General features: G+C 54.0%; 2 non-coding genes and 1 pseudogene across 2 annotated transcripts in view; all 3 read left to right on the forward strand.

Annotated features, from left to right (window-relative positions):
• The first annotated feature begins 2,093 nt into the window (after positions 1 to 2,093).
• Positions 2,094 to 3,933, forward strand: LOC121854659. The gene has a single exon (XR_006086619.1). It is a non-coding gene; the product is annotated as a small subunit ribosomal RNA (ribosomal RNA).
• Positions 3,934 to 4,328: 395 nt separating this feature from the next.
• Positions 4,329 to 4,474, forward strand: LOC121854658 (annotated as a pseudogene).
• A 1,120-nt stretch (positions 4,475 to 5,594) lies between these two features.
• Positions 5,595 to 7,500, forward strand: part of LOC121854661 — a 4,335-nt gene continuing 2,429 nt past the window's right edge. Inside the window, exon 1 of the ribosomal RNA XR_006086620.1 lies at positions 5,595 to 7,500. This exon is cut by the window's right edge and continues 2,429 nt beyond it. This is a non-coding gene — a ribosomal RNA (large subunit ribosomal RNA).

Below are 7,500 nucleotides of genomic sequence, written 5' to 3' on the forward strand. Positions count from 1 at the left end.
TTAACCTTGCCTAACAAACGATCAAACAACTTCCACTCTCGAGGTGCGGTACGGTGACTGTCCTATCGTCCGCTCTTGTATGCTGGATTGCACTATTTCACTATATTAAGGGGAGAGGGTGCCTTCACACACATATTCGATGTGAAATATCTTCCGCCCCCCAGCGGAGCGCTTCGGCGCCTCTGCGAAGCAAAACGCGGCATTCAAAAACAACAACCCAAATTGCCGTCGATTTCCTCTCCCTGCCCTGCCATGGCTGGAGCAGAAGGAGAGCGAGAGAGAGAATAGTCCCATTGGGTCAGGAGTGAATGGCAGTGGAGCTGGCTAATGGCTAGTAGGCTCAGATCTATCAATTAATTCAGCCAGGTCGCTCTCCTATTGAACATTATTACTCTCTCACGTCGCCACTGCGGTTTCCGCGACAGCAGCAGCATCACCATGATGTTGCATCCACCAATTAGTCCGGAACCGGGTTATTCGGCTGTCTGCGAACAGTCCGGTTTTAACCTTACCCAACATCCACTCTCGAGGTGCGGTACGGTGAATGTCCTATCGTCCGACCTTGTATGCTGGATTGCACTATTTCACTATATTAAGGGGAGAGGGTGCCTTCACACACATATTCGGTGTGAAATATCTTCCGCCCCCCAGCGGAGCGCTTCGGCGCCTCTGCGAAGCAAAGCGCGGCATTCAAAACAACAACCAAAATTGCCGTCGCTTCCCTGCCCTGCAATGGCTGGAGCAGAAGGAGAGAGAGAGAGATTTTTAGTCTCATTGGACGGAGAAACGCGTGATGGGCTTTATACAGTAGGCTCAAGCGCTTCTATCAATTACACTTGCCAGTCTCTTCCGTTGACATTATTTACTCCGCCTCTCTCTCTCTTCTCTCGGGCGCACACCGCCGCCACCCTACTAGTTTCCGCCACAGCATATGCTGCGCCTTCTAGTCCGAACGGGCTCTTCAGCCTTTGCTGGGTTCGCTCCAACTTAGCGGACTTGCGTTGGCTGATCACCCTGCTCCGCGTCTGTGCCGGCCTTCAATGCAGCGCCCAACCGTCTCTTGACCGGTATCCACACTATTCCACGCTAAACGGCTACCCTAAATGTGCATAGACAACGCCATGGTTCAACACGCACTGGTGGGCGAAGTCTGGGGAGCCGAGTATACTAAAAAGAGAGTTTAGCAGCCAAAACTCGTCAAAGCACACGTTGGGTTACCCCATCACCTAACAACGATGATGGCGGTTCCCACCCGTGAAATACACAACCTAACCAATATTGGGCGACGATGGCGCTCATGAGCCCACGCCCCCACAAACAGTAAGAGAAAGAGAGAGAGGAGGAGATGGGCCAATGTGCGGTCCCTCGCCCAATGTCTTATGCCTCGCTGGGGCAAAGAGAAGAGGAGCGGATAAGGGAGGAGATTGGCCAACGTGCGGTCCCTCGCCCAATGTCGGCTGCCTCGCTGGAGCTGGGTAAAGAGGAGAGGAGCGGATAAGGGAGGAGATTGGCACACACGGTGGCGCTGCCGGCGCCGAGGATAGCAAGAGAAGGTGCAGTTTGATCTGATCATCTGGTTTGCTATTTCTCTAAGGCCAACGTGCGGTCCCTCGCCCAATGTCGGCTGCCTCGCTGGGGCAAAGAGAAGAGAAGAGGAGCGGATAAGGGAGGAGATTGGCACACACGGTGGCGCTGCCGGCGCCGAGGATAGCGAGAGAAGGTGCAGTTTGATCTGATCATCTGGTTTGCTATTTCTCTAAGGCCAACGTGCGGTCCCTCGCCCAATGTCTTCTGCCTCGCTGGGGCAAAGAGAAGAGGAGCGGATAAGGGAGGAGATTGGCCAACGTGCGGTCCCTCGCCCAATGTCGGCTGCCTCGCTGGAGCTGGGGCAAAGAGGAGCGGATAAGGGAGGAGATTGGCACACACGGTGGCGCTGCCGGCGCCGAGGATAGCAAGAGAAGGTGCAGTTAGATCTGATCATCTGGTTTGCTATTTCTCTAAGGCCAACGTGCGGTCCCTCGCCCAATGTCTTCTGCCTCTCTCTCAATCTCACTATTTTGGCCGCCGTGATAGGCGCCGCCAACAGCAGCAGCTACCTGGTTGATCCTGCCAGTAGTCATATGCTTGTCTCAAAGATTAAGCCATGCATGTGTAAGTACAAGCCGATTTAAGGCGAAACCGCGAATGGCTTATTAAATCAGCTATGTTTCATTGGATCTGTAAACCCACTTACTTGGATAACTGTGGCAATTCTAGAGCTAATACATGCAATTGGTCTCTGACCGCAAGGGAAGAGCGCTTTTATTAGTTCAAAACTGGTCGGGCCCCGGTCCGTAACCCACCTGTGGTGAATCTGAATAACTTCGGGCTGAGCGCACGGTCTCCGCACCGGCGCCGCTTCTTTCAAGTGTCTGCCTTATCAGCTTTCGATTGTAGGTTATGCGCCTACAATGGCTATAACGGGTAACGGGGAATCAGGGTTCGATTCCGGAGAGGGAGCCTGAGAAACGGCTACCACATCTAAGGAAGGCAGCAGGCACGCAAATTACCCACTCCCGGCACGGGGAGGTAGTGACGAAAAATAACGATGTGAGTCTCATCCGAGGCCTGCAATCGGAATGAGTACACTTTAAATCCTTTAACGAGTATCCATTGGAGGGCAAGTCTGGTGCCAGCAGCCGCGGTAATTCCAGCTCCAATAGCGTATATTAAAGTTGTTGCGGTTAAAAAGCTCGTAGTTGGATCTCAGTTCCGGACTGACGGTGCACCGCCCGGTGTTTACTGTCACGCTCGAACACGCCCCGCCTCGCAGGATGCTCTTTGTCGAGTGTCCCGAGTGGCGGAGAGTTTACTTTGAAAAAATTAGAGTGCTCAGAGCAGGCTATTTGAATGGCGAATGGTGATGCATGGAATAATGGAATAGGACCTCGGTTCTATTTTGTTGGTTTTCGGAACCAGAGGTAATGACTAATCGGAACAGGCGGGGGCATTCGTTGCGACGCTAGAGGTGAAATTCTTGGACCGTCGCAAGACGAACTACTGCAAGCATTTGCCAAGGATGTTTTCATTAATCAAGAACGAAAGTTAGAGGTTCGAAGGCGATCAGATACCGCCCTAGTTCTAACCATAAACGATGCCAACTAGCGATCCGCCGGCGTTATTCCCATGACCCGGCGGGCAGCTTCCGGGAAACCAAAGTCTTTGGGTTCCGGGGAATATGGTTGCAAAGCTGAAACTTAAAGGAATTGACGGAAGGGCACCACCAGGAGTGGAGCCTGCGGCAATTGACTCAACACGGGAAACCTCACCAGGCCCAGACACCGGAAGGATTGACAGATTGAGAGCTCTTTCTCGATTCGGTGGGTGGTGGTGCATGGCCGTTCTTAGTTGGTGGAGCGATTTGTCTGGTTAATTCCGATAACGAACGAGACTCTGGCCTACTAAGTAGTCGACGGATCTCCAGAAAATGGTGTCCAGTTCGCAACTTCTTCTTAGAGGGATAAGCGGCAATTCTAGCCGCACGAGATTGAGCAATAACAGGTCTGTGATGCCCTTAGATGTTCTGGGCCGCGCTACACTGAAGGATCAACGAGTTTTCCCTCCGAGAGGAGCGGGTAACCCGTTCAAAGCCTTTCTTGATAGGGATTGGGGCTTGCAATTGTTTCCCATGAACGAGGAATTCCCAGTAAGTGCAAGTCATCAGCTTGCGCTGACTACGTCCCTGCCCTTTGTACACACCGCCCGTCGCTACTACCCATTGAATGATTTAGTGAGGCCTTCGGACTGGCGCTCTTGGATTGTCGGCCCCGTTGCCCGCGAGGGTTTTCTGGGGTCGTCGCCTCGAGCTGACGGAAAGATGTCCAAACTTGATCATTTAGAGGAAGTAAAAGTCGTAACAAGGTTTCCGTAGGTGAACCTGCGGAAGGATCATTAACAGAGAGAAAGAGAACGGGCGCTTAAAACTACTACTACTACTTCCTGATTTGGGCTTGCCCCGGCTCTGCTCTGGCAACTCCAGCAGCTAAAGAGGACAATCCCGGCCCCCGCACCAAAAATAGGTACCACCACGCTGTAGGTGGACCACACTCGGGCGAGAGCGCGAAGACCGGAGGAGGAGGACGGACGGGGCTTTGGACGGCTGCCCGTCCGTTCCTTACTACCGGCGAATAAGCCTCTTGACCCAAAAAGAGTGAAATTCAAGTGTCAAAAAACAACAACAAGCCGTCCGGCCAAACCCAAACCACAAACTTGGGCTATGTCTGTCAAACCCTTTCATTGAGACTCGACCTGTGATGGTTAGTCGCAAAAAGACCAAATGGCAAATACACAACTCTTAACGGGGGATCACTCGGCTCGTGGGTCGATGAAGACCGCAGCAAACCGCGTGTCGGTATGTGAATCGCAAGAATACCAGATACATCGACAAGTTGAACGCATATTGCGGCGGCGGCAGCCATATGAGCTTTCAGAGCCTACCACGCAGGGTCGAAATATACATCCATCGGTTGCCGCGTAGTTCGGTACCTGCTGACCGTCTCCCCATTAACGGTGGGTAACCTCAACCGAAGCCTTCTTTGTTTAATCGGCCACGCTTCTGCGCGAGGCGCGTCTCTTTAAAAACAAGCAGTTTATCACTAGCAAGTCCATGGACTTGGCGCTAATTCCACATTCAACCACAACAGCCGGCTAAAGTTGTCGCCCTCGCGAAATAACTGGAGGCGGCGCTCTTTTGCCTGCTGTCCACAGAGACACGAATGGCCGTCGGCCGCTCATGGCTGATGCTGCACATGTTCTAAGAGGCACTCCATCCCACGAAGAGGAAACGAAACCGGTCGGATATCTTTTAAGTAAGCCCCGCCGGAATTTCGTCTATCACCTCGAAAAGAGTGCTTGGCATGCATTGCAGTGGAACCTAAATTGATGAGTGCGCCTGGGCCCGCAGTCTACCATGTAGTGGTGCAGGCAGAGAGATGAGAATGCTTGGGTGACGCCGTGCTCTTCCTCACGCCCTCCTCCACCCTCTCCCACGGTCAGACGCGGTGTGGGCGTTCTCTTTGAGAGTTCGCCACGAGTCCACGTCTATCTCATGACTGGGAGGGAGGCAGGGGGAGTTCTCTCTAAACGCGTTAAAGACGGTGTTGCGCCTCATAACGGCGCTCGCCGGGATAGAGCACTAGTTCTGCAGCCGGAAAGGCCGCTCACGCCAATTAATACTGCGACTCTCGCTCTCTTTCTCCGGATAAACAAGTGCCACTGCTGTGGCATGCGGGAACGGGGAAAGAGGTCAAAGTTTAAGCGGCAAAGGTGCGGCCGAGTAAGGGCGGAACACGAGCTTATATGCATTAAAACTGTGTGTGTATATGACTCTGCGAGAGATGTTCTGCTGGAACACTTTTCCTATTGGCTATTTACCACTCAATGAGAAGGAACGGAGTCAGGGGTGGGAGTGCCGGCGCCATGGCCGCTGGTACCCCCGCGACAAGCCCCTCAAACCTTCCTGCCTGGTAATGTCGGTGGTGAAGAAAGTCGGTGGCAGAGCGTCTTCCGCTTCGTGGTTGGGGAACTTGTTCCCCTAAGGATGATGAGACCACGATCGACCTCGTAGTAGGAGAGAGCTACCCGCCAAATTTAAGCATATTAATAAGCGGAGGAAAAGAAACCAACAGGGATTCCCTTAGTAAGGGCGACTGAACCGGGAAAAGCCCAGCGCATAACCTCGATGTCTTCGGGCACGAGGGGTGTTGCGTTTCAGAGGGTCCAGCACGCCGTCCCATACCGCCTAAGTCAAGCTTGAAAGCGGCCACTGCCCATGGAGGGTGACAGGCCCGTATGGCGGCGCCCGGGAGGGTACAGATGGGACGGTCGGAAAGGGCCTCTCTGTAGAGTCGGGTTGCTTGAAAGTGCAGCCCAAAGCAGGTGGTAAACTCCATCTAAGGCTAAATATGACCACGAGACCGATAGCGAACAAGTACCGTGAGGGAAAGTTGAAAAGAACTTTGAAGAGAGAGTTCAAGAGTACGTGAAACCGTTAAGAGCCAAACGGGTGGAAACTCGAAGGTCGAACTGAGGGGATTCAGCTCGTCGGCTGTCGGCTGGGTGGGGTGTTGTAATTGAGCGACCCAAAAATGTTTGGGCGCGCCCCCACTCACGCTGGCGTCGGCGGGCGTATTTCGCCTCGTAGTAGGTCACCGCGACCCGTTGCCGGGGACGTCGAAGGCCCGGTCGGACTGGTACCTCGCCGCCGACTCTCTCTCAGCTCGCCTGGGGGGGAGACCCGCTATGATGGGAACCACCGGTGTCCTCATGCCCTGCTTACGGTCGCCGAGAAGAGCTTGTCAGCTACTTCGCGGCGCTTTGTTCTCAAGCAAAAAGTAAAAGGTCGGTGATCCACCACCCGTCTTGGAAACACGGACCGCGAGCTCCAATATGTGTGCAAGCCAATGGGCCACTAAACCCAAAGGCTTAAATGAGTGACGGGCGCCCGCAGCTGTACGGGCGCTCTCCGGTGCGTCTGGGCCGCATCCTGACCGCGTTTGCGCTCCTCGCCACGCCGCGACAAGCGTGAGATACTTTCCCCTCGCTTCTGGACGCTGCGTGTGGTGGAGGCCGTCAGGGCGATGGTCGAAGTTTAATTTCCCTCATGGGAGGGGGGTGCAGGCCCGACTTGCTAAGACGCCACAAGTAAGCTGTCCGTCTCGAAGCGGCCGTCGGTAAACGGCGGAGGCGCGACCGGGCAGGCCTTCCGCGGCAGTCGGCAAGTACCATGAGCAGATATGTTGGGACCCGAAAGATGGTGAACTATGCCTGGCCAGGATGAAGCCAGAGGAAACTCTGGTGGAGGTCCGTAGCGATTCTGACGTGCAAATCGATCGTCGGAGCTGGGTATAGGGGCGAAAGACTAATCAAATCATCTAGTAGCTGGTTCCCTCCGAAGTTTCCCTCAGGATAGCTGGAACTCGCAGGGTGAATTTCATCCGGTAAAGCGAATGATTAGAGGTCTTGGGGACGAAACGTCCTCAACCTATTCTCAAACTTTAAATGGGTGAGATGCCGAGCTTGCTTGTAGGGATGAAGCTCCGGCGACTAATCTGAGTATCTAGTGGGCCACTTTTGGTAAGCAGCACTGGCGCTGTGGGATGAACCAAACGGCGAGTTAAGGGGCCTAAATGAATGCTCATTCAGATCCCATTGAAAGGCGTTGGTTGCTATAGACAGCAGGACGGTGGCCATGGAAGTTGGAATCCGCTAAGGAGTGTGTAACAACTCACCTGCCGAAGCAACTAGCCCTTAAAATGGTATGGCGCTCAAGCATTCTCCCGATACTCGACCGCCGGGCGCACTACCGGCCTCGCTCTCAAGGCGAGGTCTCGAAGCCCCGGTGAGTAGGAGGGTCGCAGTGGTGAGCGCTGAAGGGTTTCGGCGTGGGCCGGCCTGAAGCCGCCACTGGTGCAGATCTTGGTGGTAGTAGCAAATACTCGAGAGAGACTCCCTTGATGACCG

This window comes from Homarus americanus, unplaced genomic scaffold (assembly GCF_018991925.1).
Source record: "Homarus americanus isolate GMGI-L3 unplaced genomic scaffold, GMGI_Hamer_2.0 scaffold26646, whole genome shotgun sequence".
In the NCBI taxonomy this organism is placed as follows: Eukaryota; Metazoa; Arthropoda; class Malacostraca; order Decapoda; family Nephropidae; genus Homarus; species Homarus americanus.